Raw genomic sequence first — 19856 nt, 5'->3', positions numbered from 1 at the left:
ATGAGGATGACCATAGACCTCCTCCCCAATTTTTGAATTGGCATTATGCCTAATTTTTGTTTTGTTAATTTGTTATATATAGCAGGCAAAAAGAATGAGAAACTACAGAACTATCAGAAACTGAGGGTGGAGATTGCTAGGTTGTAGAATAATAAATCTTCAATCATGCCAATCCTCATAAGTGCACTTGGCTCAATTCCAGATGATCTTGAGAAACAGTTGAACTCCTTGGAATCAAGTAAAACATCACTTAACTCCAGAAGTCAGTTCTGCTTGGCACAGCAAACATTTTTGACTACACTCACTAGCTTTGGTGTAAAACCTCGCTCTTAAGTAAAAATAAAATTGAAAAAAAAAACGGTGTAAATCATCATCATCATCATCATCATCATCATCATCATCATCATCATCCCCCACCCCCACCCACCACCACTACCACCATCATTAGCACTACTTTTAAGCCATTACCCACCAGCATCCCATTAATGAGACGCTCAAAAACATATACATTTACATCTAAGTTTCTCTTAATTCGGCTGCTACTGGGTTAAGTTTTAAAAGAAGAAGAAGAAGAAGAAGAAGAAGAAGAAGAAGAAGAAGAAGAAGAAGAAGAAGGAAGAAAGAAAATAATGCATAATTTTATATCAAAACCGGAAGTTGTTTAATTAGAGGTTAATAGTGAACGAAAATATGTAATTAAAACGGCATGATAACAGCTTAATGAAAAAAAACAAAAACAAAACAAACAAAACAACCCCCCCCCGAGGAAAACGAAAGCAAGAAAGAGAATAAACTGAGGACCAAAGAGAAAGATTAGTAAGTACTCATAAAATATTTTTCCCTTTTATACGGTACATAAGCTGTAGTATTATTATTATTATTATTAGTACCTATTTACTATGCCTCCCCACAGGACAGAGTTAGACACCAGGGTCGTTTTTTAACGTGGAGAAAAGGTACAAAAATAAAAATTGTCTCAGTCGTGAAGGATTTCTCCTCCACCGAAAGAGAACAAGAAATAGAAGTGCAGCATCTGAAGAACAGATACTACACTTTGATCTTGTCCTGAAGGCCAAGTAACATTATTATTATTAGTAGTAGTAGTATTAGTAGTAGTAGCAGTAGTAGTAAAGTAATATGCTTCCTATTTTTTTATTCCTTGCGAATGGATCAGAAGAGATTGCAAATTGCATTCTTATGATGACTGCATTTATGCATTTATGACCAGAAAATTTAATCTCTCTTTTGTAGATATTGACAGTGTGAGACTCTGAGAAAGCAACCTCTGTCATGGATTTTTTTTTTAATTAAAGGAGCATAGACAAAGTTTTTTAAAAAAATAACAAGTTTAATAGCAAATTATGCAATATTTGTTTTTAAAATCGCTTTTCTTTAAAAAAAAGATTTAAAGAAAATCAACGAAATTTTACTTAGTTCGATTATAAAATATATATATAAATTCCAAAAAAATCACTTACCTATTAAAAATTCTATTCATTGTGTGTTTCCATTATTCATTGTTAAGAATTTATCCATATTTATACTTATATTCCATGTCTTTTTTAAATAAAATACTGTTTTAAACAAAGATTCCTAAAAAAGGCGCGAACTCAGATTTATTGACTGTTCAAATAAAGGAAGAGAAATCTCTGATTTTTTTCGTGATTATCTTACGGTGACTTATAAACGCCAGAATTAATTGCGTGTTGTTAACCAAAATTATTATTTTTGGCTTCCGTAGCTGAAAAAAAGCACACGTTCACTTATAAGTGTGTTCTATATAACAAAAAAATCCAGATGACTGGTTTTTTATTTTTTGTAATTCTCTTAATGAAATACACAAGTTTTTGATTATTATATCTTATTTCTACTTTATCGAGTGAATTTTTTATTTTTTTTTACAATCTAAAAAAAGAAAACATTGAATGAAATAGAAAAAAATTGCTGTCAGCATCTGGTATTTACTTGACGATATAAGCATAACATGAGCTTTCATTAAAAAAAAAAAATCAACGTGGTTTAAAAAAAAAGGTTTTACACTTTGGACTTTACAGATAAGTTTCCAAAAAACACTTTTTTTTGTTTTAAATTAGAATATTTTATTTATTGATCTTTTATCTTCAATTTGTGATATATAAAACTTAGTACGTAAATGAATTATTTAAATTTTAATAGAAATTTCAAAATGAGGGGGGGGTGAATTTAAAAGAAACGTTTGTCTAAAATATTATATTCGGTTTATTTCACATTGACCCTGAAAATATCGTAAAAATTGAACCAATAGAAAAATTTTGATAGATTTTTAAAGTTTAAAAATTGAAAAAAATTTCACTCGTAAAATTCAATTGATTTCATACGTAAAAAAAAAAAATGGCTGGTTGAACGCGCACCAACACTTTGTAAACACTGTTTTTTAAAAAATAAAAAATAATATTTCTATTATTTTTTAAACAACTTTAATAGTTTATTTTGGAACTATATTCCATACAGAAAATAAGCAACTCACTTTAAAAAGAGAAATTGCGAGTTTTTTTTATATTTTATTCGCAGTTTTCTGTTAGGGGTGTCAAAAATTCCCCAAAAATTCTGATACACCTAGAGATGCGTTATTGAATTTCTTACAAAAGTGCATTCAGAATGGTGCTGACTATGTAGAAAAATAAATTCCAAAGCACAAAAGGTTGCTCGTTTTAATAGTACCACTCCGGTCTTCGTAGCTCGTCAACTGTTTAGTTAAAAAATAGGAGGCTTTACTTTTGGAATAATCCTCTGGACGACCATGTCCAATCGTTCATTGCTGACAAAAATGCATTGAGAATGCTGGTAACTATGTCGAAAAAAAAATTCTGGTGCACAAAATGTTACTCGTTTTAATGGTACCATTCACGTCTTCAAAACTTTTCAACTTTTGGAATTTTTTATTTTTTATTTTTTTATTTTTATTCAATTTTCACCCCAAACAAGGCACAATGCCACTTTGAAGCAGGGGGCTACTATCAGGGACTTAATTAGCGGGGTCATTATGAAGGGAGATGAGTAGAAAGATGTTTGTTAACATTACACTTGAACTTCTGCATATCATTGCAGTTGGGAAAGCAGATTCCCGGAAGGGAGTTCCAAAGACCCGCAGTTCTGGGGAAGAAACCATTGGAGTAAAAGGCTTTCTTGCACCTAGGGATCTCTACTGTAAAGGGATGAATGAGACTTAGTAGCTTGTCGGGTTTGTCGGGGGTAGTTACGTCGGGGAGGTACAAGTGCTTGCAGTTCGTCAGAGCATTCACCATTGAAGTATTTGTAGAACAGGCAGAGGGATGCGACATCTCGTCGATGGGACAGAGGCTGAAGCCTAGATGACAGTTCAGGACCTATCAATTAATTAAAAAATAGGAGGCTTTACTTTTGGAACAACCCTTATATTCTTCTTAGCGAAACAGTACTGTATGTGGATGACTATATATATATATATATATATATATATATATATATATATATATATATATATATATAAATAAAAATAAAAATTACAATAAGTTTACCAAGGTAATCAAAATGGTAAACTTAAAATATATTATAAATATTAAAGAGTTAATATTTACAAGTAAAGTAATCTCAACCAGATGTAAAAGCTCAATAAAACCGAAAAGGAAATAGAGCTTATAATATGAACAAATGATTAATAAAACATGTTAAAAGACATCTTGAAAAAGAGTTAAAAACATATTTAATTTTAAAAAAGGAAGCACAAGATAAGTGGATAGTCCTCCTCCGCGGATTAAGGACTATCCACTTATCTTGTGCTTCCTTTTTTAAAATTAAATATGTTTTTAACTCTTTTTCAAGATGTCTTTTAACATGTTTTATTAATCATTTGTTCATATAAATATATATATATATATATATATATATATATATATATATATATATATATATATATATATATAATTTTATATATCAGTGAAATAGTACCTGGATCGTGTCTATATATGTTTATTGGGGAAGTGGTATGTTGATCAGTTCCACTGAAGAGTCATGAATTCGATAAATGTAATTTTAAAATCCTCTATAAACAAAATAATACTTTTATTTATATTTTTTACGATACTAATAACAGAAAGTACTAAATTCCTTTTAAGAAAATAATGTGTCACTAGCAAGACAATTTAAAATTTCGGAAACAGCTACATGATAAACAGTTCATGAACTCCATTTTCTATTTCACAATTTAAACTGACAACTTTATTTTCTTCAATTATAGATTTGGCAACTATCGGTTATTTTGAGTTCGGCTCGGTTCGGTAATTCATCATGTGGTTTTCGTAGGATGGAGCCACATGCCACAAATCGATTTACTGAGAGAAACATTGGATGAACAAATAATTTCACGAAAAGGACCTGCCAACTGGGCATCTCGTTCATGCAATTTAACCCTGTTAGATTCTTTGGGAACATGTAATTCCAGTTCTACAGGGTGTCCAAAAAAACACTGAAGTGTTTTGAACTTATATAGATTCTTTCTTTTTGATGATATCTTCTGTAATTTTAAAACAATCTTACAAAAAGGACATCGGGAAATTTTTAAAAAGTGCAAAATTCAAACAATCTTTCTTTATGAAAAATAATGCTTTTTGAATATTGCTCATCTTCAGCTTTGCATATTTGTGCTCTTTCCAAAACATTATTCATGACAGATTGCAGAATCTCTGGATTGCGAGTTAATTCACTTATTTCGTTCCTGATGTTTTCTTCAATTCTTGCAGGGTTTATGGTTTAACGTTTCGAGGTCTGCCAGCTCATGGAATATATATATATATATATATATATATATATATATATATATATATATATATGTCACTTTAACATATGGGAACTGAGTTTTCCACACATCTTGATATTTGGAATATATACTTTTGTCATTTATTTGTTATAGGCCCTGTAGTCACAAGGATTGGTATAAATAAAAGGTGAAATATAATTGAAGAAACATATTTTCACATAAAAATATATGATAGCCGAACCCCACATGGAACCACAAAATTGTAAGTTAACTACCCCACTTACCCCAGAAAATGTAGTGTTGGCACTTGTTCTTAGATTTTCAGTTTCATTATGATAAGCCAATTTATATACACAATCCTGTGGCTAACATTTGGGTGAGCTGAGTATTATGCATTCAACAGTTTGGGATGAACCCCCACAGTGAGCACTATTTATGATGAGACGCCATTTCTGTATTGATGCACCGGAACGTCCTACGTCCGTCCTTGGGCACACAAATAACAATGGGATGTAATCAACAGTGCAAGAAGAAACTGGTTCCATGTGGAAAAAAAAAAAAAGAGGCAAATGGAACCGGTTTTTTTTTTTTTTTTTTTTTTTGGCATGTGAAGAGGCGTAGATTTGTTTGCTTGCAGTTTTTCAACTCTGCTCATACAGAGATGACGAGAGACAGAGAAGGTCTTGTTTGTAATTGTAACCTGTTTTCTGAGATCAGATTCAAAACAAGATAAACATTATTTCTTTGAAGAAACGGGATTTTATTTCTGTGGGTGGATTTTTACGAATTGGTCGGCTGAATTAAACAAGAAATGTCTACTTAGTTGCTGCACCTAAAACATTAGAACTCTTCTGACAAAGAAACCAAAAAGCATTTAGTCACAAAAAATCGCATTTTTATAGTTATAAAATGACCAAATAAATTATCATTTTATGTCGTCTCTCCGAAACTCTCGTTTAGTTTAATAATAACCCCAACAAACTTTTATTTATGAAAATCGGAAAAGTATGAAAATATGAAAATTGAAGAATTCGAATGCAAAACACGATAAATCCTGAAATCCAATTCGTTTAAATTGAGACGTTAAACAATAAAAAGAAGAATATGTTAAATCTAGACTTCAATTAAAAGCTTATTTTAATTGAAATCAAAAGTTATCATACCTGTATCAATTTATGTAAAACATGTTATATCGACTGAAACATTGTGCAGATAACACTCAAGATAAGAACAATTATCTGATTGAGCTAAACAATACAAACATTCATATCTCATCTAAACAAATTCAGAACTATAAAACAATCATTCTACCCTACTTTGTTTGGAATTTGGATGATAATCCCATCATCATGCAGGATAATGCTCCCATTCACACAGCTGGCAAATGTCAAGAGGTTCCTGGAAGAGCATGATATTCCGTGTTTGGATTGGCCTGCACAATATTCAAACCTCAATTCTATCAAAAACGTATGGCATTACATCAAGCAACAACTACGCAATGATAAAATTTCAAATTGAATTTGGACAAAAATTAAAGAAAAGTGGGATGCCCTTTCCCCAGAGTATTGCTGCAGTCTAATACAAGGAATTCCCAAAAGGTTGTAGGCTCTCAAATTGCAGAAAGCTATGTTACTAAATATTAACTTCATTGTGTTTCTGCTGTATTTGTGTTCCATTAATGTCCTAAAGTTATATTTAAATAACAATTTTCCATTGTGCGGACTTTCTTTTTGCCTCCTCAATTTGAAGTTATTTTTTTAAATTGACGTGAACACTAGAATTAATTAATTAAAAGTCAAATATGAACAGGTAAAATTATAGAAGAATAAAAGGCGAATCAAATGAGGTATAGGTTGTTTAAATTTGCAGTTTTTGAAAAAATTACAAATGCAGACTTTTTTTGCCATCTGTGTATATATATATACACACACACACACACATACACACACACACACACACATATATATATATATATATATATAGCAAAAATGGTAATTAGTAAAAACCTGAAGAAAGTGCTCAATACTATTTATTACCTTAGTTCCAGGTATGAGAAATTTAGTGCCAAATGTCTCTCTCTCTCTCTCTCACTCACATGCACACACACACGCACACACACACATATTTCAACTGAACTTTTTTTCAGTTCGAAATTCTGTATAAGTTAGAATTAGAGGTACTTAAAAAAGATCGGAAATTACATCAGACGAAATCTTGCGAAAATAAAACAAAGAAACAAAATGAGAGCAATAAACCAAATAAACTTAATAATACAAAAAATATATTTTTATTTGTTCAGTGGAAATTTCATTGAAACAAATTGTATTATCAGTTTTAAATTGATTGTTTTTTAACACATCTTTACACTGTATGATAAAAATTATAATAGAACATACATATACACGAAAAAAAAAAATTACAATGTCAGCTCATTCATGAGGAATAATAGCTAATCGGTCAGACTTTGTGTGCAATTTTTTTTTCTGGTGCTTGTTAAGATAGAGTCGACAGATCGATTTTTTAAATATGTCTTTTTAAGCAAAAAAAGAAAAAAAATTACGTACTTAATTGTCATGTCGAAAATAGTAATATATCCAAAAATTATGAAAATTCATTGAGAGAATTGCTAGGGTTTGTTTTACTGTACACATAGATTCGAAAAAGTTGGCATAAAACAAATATAGAACAAATAAATGTTATCAAAGGCAAGATAAGTTACTTTTCTACCGAACTGGATATGTTTTTAGTGATTATATTTAATGTAACATGTTTATTCAACTCGAAAAGCATACTGTGATTACTGTTTACTGATGTACTGGAAAATTCAAAATGGCGGCCGACTCTCTCTCGGAGACGGTAAGTTTAGGAAAAGGAGTTATAAATAATAAAAAAAAAACAGTCAAAATACTGTTAAAAACCCACTGAATATATGTCAGCTTATGTCACGGTAACATATACTGAGCGAGTTTCTAACAGTATTTTGTCTGCTTTTTGTATTTATAACTCATTTTCCCAAACTTATCGCCTCAAAGAGAGAGTCTGCTGCCATTTTAAATTTTCCAATACATCGGTAAACACTATGTTTTTCGAGCTGAATAAACATGTTACATTAAATATAAACACAAAAAACATATCCAGTTGGGTAGAAAATTAACTTATCTTGCCTTTGATAACATTTATTTGTTATATATTTGTTTTGTGACAACTTTTTCGAATCTATGTGTACAGTAATACAAACCCAATTGCTATTATGTTTTTAGTAAAAAAAAATGTCTATCGCTATAAAGCCAAAATGTTGGTTGCCATTAAAATGTAATCTAAAATTTGTCTCCATGATGATTAATTGGTCATTGTGTATGGTTGCTGTGACAAAGTAAAGTAGATCGTCAAGAATTCACACACAGCAATGCTGTGTGTGAATTCTTGACGATCTACTTTACACAATTTCACTCAATTTTCTGTAAAATTACTTTCAACTATAAATAACTTTCTACTCGATGGATTTCCTAATTTTTTGATAAATTACTATTTTCGACATGACAATTAAGTACGTAACATTCTTTTTACTTACATATTAAAAAAAATCGATCTTCAACTATATTAACAAGCACATTTTTTATATTTAACTTACACTTTTTATCTTTAGTCAAGTAAGAGTTATTTCCCTTCATCTTTTGCGTCAGAATTTTGACTAAACACACACTTATACGCGTCCATATACGTACACACACGCACACACGCACATCCGCACGTACGTGTAAGCACTCGTTCACATATAATAAAACACCCTCTTTTCTTTAGCCATGGAAGGCTCTAGTAACCTATAATCTTGCATATTTTTCCAGCTCTCCCATGCATTAACCCAGTCTAATAATACTGAATTAATCACAGTAATGCCATATACAATTTTTTTAAAAAGATCTTCATAACATTTAATTATTTAATTACTTAACGTATCTATGGATCTTAGCATTGTGATAAAACCGTGTGTTGGTTGCTCTGTTCGACAACAATTGCTGACCCAATGTTGTTTGCCGTATATTTCTTTTCTTTCAATTTCTCTTCTCGTTCTGGCCGTGCGTATCGTCGTCTCTCACACATTATCAACTGACAAGAAGATGCACTAGCTCACAAGTATAAAATAAAAAATAAGATAAGAGAAACAAAAGAAAACACGGACTTCGACACTCACAAGATATTAGTTGCTTGTGTGCGTGTGTGTGTGTGTGTGTGCGCGTGTGTAATACCATCAATTCTCTACTAGTGTTCACGTTGTTGCAAGTATTAGGCTCTCGTGGTTGGTTGAGTCTCTGAAACTAAAATATACTTTTTTTTTTTTTTTTTTTTTACACAGTGATCACCACTTATCAAGGCCCGGAAGCCACTCAGGGATAAGGGTTATTGCAAGTACAGTACGTTAGTGAGGAGATTTGCTGAAATGTTTACTTAAGGGGGCGGTTCATTAGGAATTTGTTAACATTGGACTTGAAGACATCCAAGTTGTAGTCCGGAGGGAAGCAGGCAGACGGAACAGAGTTCCACAGGCGTGCAGTTCTAAGAAAGAAGCTTTGTTCATGGAATCTGCGTTTTGATTTAGGCACAGATATAGAGTGGGGGAAATTTTTCACAGTGGATTCAGCTAGACGGGTGTTTTTCGTGAAAGATTGGCGAGGAGGGACCAGAGATTGGAGTTCAGACGAGCATCTGCCATGGAAATAACGATAAAACAAGGACAGGCTCGCAACGTCTCTTCTGTGGGAGAGAGGTTGCAGGGTAGAAAAAAGGGCATCCCCCACTAAGCCACGAAGTCTATTTTGTACTCTGTCAAGGCAGGATAGGCTGTTTTTAGCAGCTCCTGCCCAGATATGGCAACAGTATTCCATCCTTGGACGTACTTGGCTTTTATATAGATAGAGAATTGCATCCGTAGTGAGATATCTTCTGGAGCGGTAGAAGGATCCCACCATCTTTCCAGCGACCTTGGCAACAGACTTGATGTACGTGTTCCATTTCAGATCAGGAGTAAAGGTCAAACCCAGAAGCTTGTCAAAACACGGGGCCTCACCCAGACGAGAGCCATCCATCACAATTGATGCCAGATGGGGATCAGAGCGTTGATGATGTAAGGATAGCAGTTTGGTTTTGGATGCATTAAAGGTAACCAGCCACATCTTCCCCCACTGACCCACGCGCTCGAGATCAGAGGAGAGAGAATCAGAGAGAACTTTGTCATTTACAGCCTTTGATGTGTTGCCGTAGATGGTCGTGTCATCAGCATAGATGTCAACGAATGATTTAAGTATGTGTTTAGGGAGGTCATTGATGTAGATCAGGAAGAGAGTTGGGCCCAGGATTGACCCCTGAGGGACTCCAGCACTTAACAAACATAAATACTTACTAAACACAAATAGTACACAAGTACATATATACACATTTATTACAAATTGACAAACGAAAAGATTAAAGTAATATCACAATACAGAACAACAATAAATCGGTACTCATTTTCGAAGTGGCTAGAGTTCTATTCTGTCTCAAGTGGGCATAGTTCCCACGAGGAGTAAAAATGTACCTTCCCTTCTCCAGGCCAGGACTCTCTGTGTCCCTCAAGGTAAATAATTCATCGGTGTATATCTTAACTGGTGTTCTTTGCCCATATTCCCCTTTTGCTGAGACTGTGTTCATCAATCGATTGATCAATTCCTTTCCTCATCTCCTCTGGACCATGATCTGCTTTCAACTATATCCAACTGGAAACTCTCTTTTATTCTTACTGTTGTCAGCCAAGACTGTCCATAAACTAGACCCAATTGTCATAAAGATTGTCCCAAAATTCATGGCCACACCTAAAACTGCTCACATACTAACTCTAAATATATTTCAGGTCTTTTTATTCCCTTTATTGCCACACCTTAACCAACAATCCCATGTCAACTTCCTTTTGTGTACCTTTATGAACAACTTCCTATCTGTTGTCTTTTCACCAACCCTATTTCCTATACCTTTGTACCTCCAATAAACTTGTTTCCACTTGTCTTTTGTCATACTTCTTTTTCTTTCTCTCTCTCTCTTCTTGACACTTAGTGGGGAGACGCCAATATTCTCACAGCATCACTTGTTTAAATTTATATTTTATTGGCCTTAAAAGACAGAATGCGAATGACATATTTGAGGCACAAGGAGAAAGCAAACTCATAACATAACTGGCTAACTGCTGAGGATCGTTTTTCTTTCTTTCCGATATTACACCATTTCAGTATCACGTGTCAGATAGAAAAGATTGGGCAAACTTTGATGCATGGATAGATTACTTGAATGGAGAATTACTCATCCTAATAAGGTCACGGGAGTAGACATAGACTAAGACCACCTACATATCTGAACTGGATTGTTGCTGTTGTTGTTGGTGTTGGTGTTGGTGATGATGATGATGATGATGGTAGCTGCAGTCATGCAGAAAATAGAAGTAATTGCAATCACTATTGTAACAATAGTAAAGATACTATTAATAGTTACAGAAATATTTTTGCTTCTCTTTGTGAAGTCTCAATAAAAAAAAAAGCTGGAGTTGCACTCAGTAGAGCGCATCCCTCCTCCACTGGTTACATAAATAGAGGGCATCAACAAGATGACCTTATTTTTCAACCTGTCTTTTTCCTGCGGCAAAATGACAAGTTAATCAAATTAAAACCATACCTTCATTAAAAACTCGAGTGTCATCCATCTGCTGTTATTGTCTCGATATGGCATAATCACATTGATGCATCAGTTTTTATTAGATCATGTTAAGCATTATTGAGCCTGGTCAGTACTAAATTGGTGACCAATTGAGAATACCAGATGATTTATTATGTGTTCTCTGCTTATCTCGGCATTGTTTTCAGTCATAAAAATGAACTTTGCCTTGCCACTGGAATCAAGCAGTGCGGACATAGGAGAAATGCAGTTAGTGATTGCACAACCCTTGTCTCACAATTACATGCGAGTCATCTCTCGAAGATGATCAAATGGTCATTGTCATTCCGACAGGTGAACTCATCCATCTTCTTTACTCAGAGAGTACTTTTACCTTTTTGGCTCTTGGACATACTTCCTTACCTTAATCATTTCACAAACTGAAAGATTTAGTCAACTACATGTCAATAATTAAGTTACAAATTAAATTTCATTAATAGTGCATAGTTCTTACATAATTACAATCCATTCTCTGTTATGTGCTTATCTGTTCTTATTTGTGAATGATTGATGCATTGTTCACCCAAACCATTTCGTGTCTTTTATAAACAGTCAGACTTTGCTTTTACGTTTCTGAATTTTTGAGATGAGGATTTATTATTTATATTTTTTTGGATTCTTCAGACTACTGTTCTCATCTTGAGTTTTATTTTCACAGTTTTTCGATTAATGTAATCTCTGATCTTCTTCAGACGTATCTTGTTCAACTCGAGAATCTGCATAAAAATTTGAATGGAATCCTTTATTTCATCCACAGGGGTAGCTTGCTCCTAAGGACTCATGGCATAGTAGATAGAGTACTTGGTAAAATTCAGTTGCAAAGTTACACTCTTCTTAAAGGTTGAAGGTTCAATCCTCAGTGCAGGCAACATTTAAAATACAATTGCAAATTACTTAGGAATTCTACTCAGTTATGGCTGATGGAACGAGAGTATGCTACCACCGTAGATTAAATAAAAGGTTTCGTTTGAATATCCATGCAGATTCCTGAGCTTGACAGAAAGATTCCCAAGTTCTACAAGACTCACCTGAAGAAGGTCGAAGGTTACATCATGCAACGCATGAGGAATTAAAGGAAGGAAAACAAGAAATTTCACGCACACAAGCACACATTAAGATGGAGGTGTGAAACTTATATAAAAGATCCTGTTAAGTCGCCTTCTTTAATGATCAAATCCTACCCAAGTTCCTCCATTACTGATCATGTTGTCTCACAATCTACGTAACACTTAAAAACTCTTATCCTAGAAACGCCTCCAGGCCTTGATAAGCAATGACCCCTAAGTAAAAGAAAATGCACCTTTCTCCAAAATACCATGGATGGAATCGTTAATAAAATTCGCAATCATTTTTTTCTCTAACCATATTTGGTATAAATAAACTTCAATTTATTCTTGATTTATTCATCAAGTTTGTTTCATTAATATCTCACAGTCTTTGTTTTATCACTGTTCAATGATATTTGGGGACACTTTGGTGATCGTCTCATCAACAAAAGGGGTGATTCTGAATGAGCCTCACACTTACCGGATCTTAACCTCCAAATTTTTATCTGTGGGGTTATTTAAAAAATAATCTCTATTAATACAATACCTAGATTATTCCTGAACTGAGAAGCCCAATCGCAGACCAAATCAGTTATATTCAGATGTGCTTGCAACACAGTGGTAAACATTTGGAACATATTCTTGAACAAGGATGAAACAAAGACATATAAACTGAAACAGAAAATAACTATTCTCATAATGGTTGTCTATAGCATTGTCCTTTGTTTTGTAACATCAGAATGTTACTTTAATTAAAAATATTGCAGAATTTATAAAAGATATGATCAAATAATTTTCTAATGTCCTGCCATAGATAATTCACTTAACATTTTACCTGATTGCTTACCAAAAAATAGTAATTCTATAGTGATGGATTGTATTAAGACACATTTAAACAAGATTGAGTTTAAGACTTCCAAATTTCATACTAGAATCGTCGGCATGAAATCATGGTGTAATAGTAAAAAGTATTGATTAACAATCCATTCTAAGTGACAGTTTTCTTGAGGTTAAACGTTCGATCCTTGCAACTGACGATATTGACTAAGAATAACAAAATGTTAACAAAGATGGTGGCCAACATGCCTGATGAAGGTCGCAGGATATATCGACCGAAACGTTGCACAAACAACACTCAAGATGTGAACAATAGTCCAATCAAAACAAGTAATATAAACAACCAGCCCTCATCTAAAAAATTCAGAACTGTTAACAAGTTAACATTTCTACACGATCCTGGCTGACGAAATGAAAGCGATTTACTCCATGGATCAAATAAAAGTAAAAAAATTCCATTTAGGTTCCCGTCAATAAAAAAAACTCATATCTCAATCGAGAAACATATAAAAAGGAACTTAAATAATTTTAAAAAATGAATGAGGTTGAAGATTTGAGATATTTAAATATGAAGAGTAGATCTTTACACCCCCCCCATATATATATATATATATATATATATATATATATATATATATATGTATATATATATATATATAGAGAGAGAGAGAGAGAGATTTGTTATTGTTATATATATATATATATATATATATATATATATATATATATATAGGGAGAGAGACAGAGAGAGTTCTTTACACACATACGATGATATATATAGATAGATAGATCTGTACACATACATATTATATATATATATATATATATATATAGAGAGAGAGAGAGAGAGAGAGAGATAGATAGATAGATAGATAGATAGATAGATAGATCTGTACACATATATGAGGATATGATTATAGTCACGTTTGTTGCATAATTGGCCTTGTGTTGTATATGCAGCTATCAAGTTGCTGAAATCATTGCAAGAATTAAAATTAAAAAATTTGGTATTCCTACCTATTTTTCCTATTAGATGTTCTCTTTGTACGCGCTTCTGCATGGTCCTCTAAAATTGAAGGCTAGCTTTCCTGTAATCAACTCCAAACCGATAGAAGGTAATGATCATTTATTCAATATGATCTTTGTTCCAGGTCACTGACAAATAAGTGGAAGAGATGGATGGATAGATAGATAGATAGATAGAGAGAGAGAGAGAGAGACAGACAGACAGACAGACAGACACACACACACACAGACAGATAGAGAATTAGACAGAAAGAGAGACATAGATCACTAGTTAATTATAACGTTGCCAGTCCATGTCATTCCACATCTAACACCAATATATACTTCTCAAGGGAATAACCTTTTCTTTCACTCTCTCTCTCTCTTTGAGCCATGTGATGTCATATCTGTTTTGGTACAATAAAGTTAACCTCAGCCAACCTCTCTGTGGTTTCTCATTTCCTCCTAGCCTCAACTTAAATTATATACTAGGGCATCTGCCCATTCAATATCTTAACATTGGTTCCCATTAGATCATAGAAGTTAAGCAACGTTGAGCATGGAGAGTACTAAATGGGTGACCATTTAAGAAAACCATATGTTGTACGTAACAAAAATACCTCCAAAATTAAATTTTTTTTACAAAGTAAACACATAAAAACATGTACAATTTCAGTATAAAATAGTGTAACAATGGCTGACTTTTCAGTGAAACAAAGCAATAATTGCACACATGTGAGATATCTGCCACTACTTACTTACCCCTCCTAACAAGGATAAAATTAGATACAAAATCGATTTTTATAAGGGTGGGGGGATTCAGCACCTCCAACAAGGACACTCTAGACAAAAATAAAAATTATTTCAGTCAAGAAAGATTTCTCTTCCTATTGAGAACAGAACAAGTGCTACCTTTTGATTCTAATTTAAAGACCAGGGAGTGTGAATTGCTCAATATACCTTCCACGTCAGGAAAATGTGACACAAGGGTCGAAAAGTGGGATCAAAAAGCCAGTTTCTAGAAGAAGAGCACTTTGACCTGCAAAAAATGCCTGGACAATCCTGGTGATATTCCCTGATAGGGGCGCCTCAAACGATTAGCAATAAACTAACCCTTTCTCAAAGGGAGAAACCAAAACCTGGGAGGATAGATCACCTAGAAGTGCACAGGACGAATAACATACTGCAGTCAATAGAAAAAAAACATTTCAGCAATGATCTAAACTCTGGCGACTTTGGTGCCAAGGTAAAATGGTCTGTCTGTTTGTCAGCTAACTATTTTTTTAGGCTATTAGAATGTTTAACTTTGTGGGAAATGATCGCCCAACTCTGCAAATTGCTCTAAAATCATAGAAATATTATCTGATTAGTCTCGTTGAAAGCATTTGAAAGTTTAAAATTTGAAAATGCTAAGAAAGTGTTGTGGGGGAATCACCCTCCAAATGGACTATTCTATCCATTATATAAACCATAGACCTTTTGATCCCAGGTGTGGATTAAACACCAGAGTGACCCTCGCCTGCTCGGTGACGTTTACTACTCTTTTCAATTGTAACCTTTTTACGTTGTTGTTCCAGTAATACATTGTTTAAACTCTATTCAGTTGTTCTGTTTTCTTTGTGGCTTATTGCAAGCCATAACACTGGCGACATTGGATTCGGAGAACGTACTCACGTTTAAAAACAGTGTTCTAAAAAACTAAACACTGACGATATTGGATTCAAGGAGCATACTAAAATCGAAACCAGTAACGACATTGAAAAAAAATATACTCGCGTTGAAATAGTATTCTAAAAATACTAACGACGTTGAACTCAAATGTTATCAAGCCTAAGGAAGTGTCTAACATAACACTTGAAACTGAAAGGTTCATGGTAACGAATAAAAAAACAAACAAAAAAAAACGCAGATCATTATGGGGGGAAAAAAAGAGTTGAAAAGAAAAAAGTTTGTCACAACTTTCAAAGATAGCACTGTACATTTGCAAAAAGAAAAAGGTTTGTCGCAACTTAGAAAGGTAAATTTTTATACTTTTGGAAAAAGAATTTGTCACTTGTGGTTTTTGCTGCAAAAATCGTGCGTTATTTTTTTTTTTTTCTCTGGAGAAAAATACACACTTGATTTTTTTTCTTGAACTTTTTATATATTTATGTTTTTTTCTGATCGTTTTATTGTCTGGAGGAAGAAATAAGAAAGAATAAAACGGTTTTGTAAAATTCAGCGAACGTTTTGAAATTGCTAATGCTGACAAAGCAAAATGGACGAATTGAAAGTAGCCTTGGAACATTTGACCAAGTTGCATATCGATGCCGCAAAGCGTCAGTTACAATCCGAAAAACACTGGACTGAACGTCAAATACGATTCGAGGAACAGCAAAAGGAATTGCAAAGACAGTTAGCGGAATGTCAAATACGAACCGAGAAACAGCAAAAGAAAGTTCAAAAACAGTTAGCCGAACGTCAATTACAAACACAGGAATTGCTTACAGAAATTGTTAAGAATAATGCGAACGTGGAAAGCAATTCAGCATTTTCTCAGAATACAATATGGACCGCGATAGACAATTTTAAATACGAGGAAGAGGAAAAATCATTTGCAGCATATTTTCGGTGTTATGAAGATTTTTTAATATTGACTGCAGCAACTGGTCTGATCAAAAGAAAACCAGACTTCTACTATGAAAATTGGAAACGGCTGAGTATGATAAATTCGTGAATTACATCTTGCCTCGGAAAACAGCAATGAGACGGTAAATTTGTAAACAGAACTTTTATCGACAAAAACGTCTCTTTTCCATAAGCGTTGGAGATTTTTGCATGTGGTAAAAGATGATAACGACGATTTTGCCACCTACACAGCTGTAGTGACAAAACACTGTGATGACTTTAAGTTGTCTGAACTAACAGCAGACAATTTTAAATGCCTTGTGTTTGTGCAAGGTTTAACGCCAGGAAAAGATGCGGAAATCAGACGCAGAGTCCTTACAAAATTAGAAAATGAACAGAACTTAACACTTCAAAAATTGACTGAGGATTGTCAAAAAAAGATGCAAGAAATATCAAAAATATAAAAAAAGTAACTAAGAAAAAAACCGTCGAAATTGCACACAGACACTAACCACCGAAACTCAGGAAAACTAAAAGCACCGAATGCTTGTTTCAGATGTGGTGGACTACATTGGGTAAGGGATTGCCCATTTTTAACAAAAAGATGCTATTTATGCAATAAGATCGGTCATAAAAGTTTGCACTGTAGGAAAACTCAGAATAGAAGCCGTGTACGTCAAACCAGAACTAAGGATGTCGTAGATGAAAATCTACGCAAATATGTAATGGTTAACATTTTCGGCAAGGCTATTAAATTCCAATAAGACAGTGGATCGGATCTTTCAATAATAAATCTCAAAACGTGGAAAATATTACGAAAGCCGACTTTGTTAAAAACTAACAGAACGGCGACGGTCGTTAATGGTACAAAAATTCATTTTGAAGGTGAATTAATTACAAACGTCACTTTATGGGGGAAAACAAAAAACTAAGATTGTGTGCTAAAAGATAGTGAGAACCTGTTCGGTTCTGACAGAATGGAGGAGTTTCGTCTCTGGGATCTTCCTATATCCACATTCTGCAAGAAAATAGATACCCACCCAGCAGAAACGGAGAAACTTATAACTTGTTTTTAAAAAAGAATTCACAAACGTATTTACTCCTGGCCTGGGGAGATGTACAAAAATCGCTGCGGATTTTAAGTTGAAACCTGGCACACAACCGGTGTTTAAAAAGAAATGTAATGTCCCGTTTGCATCCCTGAACAAAATAAATCAGGAACTAGACAGGTTAGAAAGCATCGATATACTGGCTAAAATTGTTTACGTAAAGAAAAGGTCCGGGGAAATTCGCGTTTGCGCTGACTTCGCAACTGGACTCAACGGGTCCTTAGAAGATTTTCACTATCCATTACCTAGTCCAGAAGAAGTGTTCACGAAATTAAATGACGGCAAGTTTTTTTCTAAGATCGACCTAAACGACACTTACCTACAGATTCCGGTAAACGACAAAAGCGCTAACCTCCTCTGTATTAACACTCATCGGGGTTTGTACAGATACGAAAGACTTGCGTTTAGTATCAAGGTGGCACCCGCAATATTCTAGCAAGTAATGGATACTATGCTGTCTTTGGAGTGGACAGAAGATTGCCAGACATCATTCCAAGAAATAAAAAGAATCCTGACTTCAAAACTATTCCTAGTGCATTTCAACCCACAGTTGGACATAATAGTAGCTAGCAATGCTAGTCAATATGGCGTCGGGGCGTGCATGTTACATCGAATGCCGGATGGCTCAAAACAGCCTATTGCTTTCGCATCATGGACTCTCTTGCCAGTGGAAAAGAATTATTCTCAGATCGAGAAAGAAGCCCTAGGAATTATATTTGCAGTTTCAACATTCCACCTGTTCTTGTACGGAAGACATTTTTTTCTACAAACCAACCATAAGCCGTTGATATCCATTTTTGGATCACAAAAAGAACTTCCAACATTCACTGTGAACCGAATATTAAGATGGGGAATTATTCTGCTGAACTATAATTTTACGATTCAATTTGTCCCCTCAAAACAACTAGCCAATGCAGACGGTCTATCGAGACTGATTCCTGCCAAAATGGAACCTCTTGAAGATTCAGTAATCGCGGCACTACGTATTAATAGTGATGTAAAAACCATGATAAACAATATTATCCGTGAACTGCCGGTCACACTTCAGGAAATTAAGTCAGAATCCCTAAATGACAATTTCATTCAAACCACGAAGCAGAAATTAGCACTGGGTGACACCAGTTCAAACATTTTTTCTGGTTGCGACGAAATACTGTTATATGGTGAAAGGGTTGTCATCCCCCAAACCCTTCAAAAAGAATTCTCAGGGATTTTCACATGGGGCATCCAGGAATAAACAGAATGAAAAGCCTAAATAGAAGTTTTGTTTATTGGTCAGCTATGGACTAAGATATTACCGACATGGTGAACAGATGCAAAGGCTGTGCTTTGGCTGCAAAAGCACCAGCGATAACATATAAACCTTGGCCTAAGGCTGAACAACCATGGTCGAGGATCCACATCGATTATGCAGGACCTGTGGAGGATTTTTACTACCTGATAGTAGTTGACTCTTACTCTAAATGGCCAGAGGTACTAAGATGCAAACAACCGACCACAGCAACAATGACAAATTTTTTATTGGAATTGTTTGCTCGGTTTGGGGTTGTAGACTGTTTGGTTAGCGACAACGCTACACAGTTCACCTTGACAGAGTTCAAAGAATTCTGTGAGATGTATCAAGTCAAGCATATTACGACACCCCAGTACCATGCCAGAAGCAACGGCCAGGCCGAACGCTTCGTCGACACGCTTAAAAGGGCTTTAAAAAAGGCGTCCAGTACACCGACAGAAAAGGCCCTT

General features: G+C 34.2%; 1 protein-coding gene across 2 annotated transcripts in view; it reads left to right on the top strand.

The window, feature by feature from the left end:
* Positions 1 to 646: 646 nt before the first annotated feature.
* Positions 647 to 19856, top strand: part of LOC145253353 (uncharacterized) — a 692561-nt gene continuing 673351 nt past the window's right edge. Inside the window, exon 1 of one of the 2 annotated variants that reach the window (XM_080112927.1) lies at positions 647 to 816. The gene's annotated coding sequence lies outside the window, so the exon portion shown is untranslated. The remainder of the gene's footprint in view (positions 817 to 19856) is intronic. The other variant, XM_080112928.1, reaches the window with a different exon arrangement.

This window comes from Euprymna scolopes, chromosome 3 (genome assembly GCF_053919585.1).
Source record: "Euprymna scolopes isolate OS-2025 chromosome 3, ASM5391958v1, whole genome shotgun sequence".
Lineage (NCBI taxonomy): Eukaryota > Metazoa > Mollusca > Cephalopoda > Sepiida > Sepiolidae > Euprymna > Euprymna scolopes.
The sequence above is the reverse complement of the archived record's forward strand: the minus strand, read 5'-3'. Positions and strand labels throughout refer to the sequence as shown.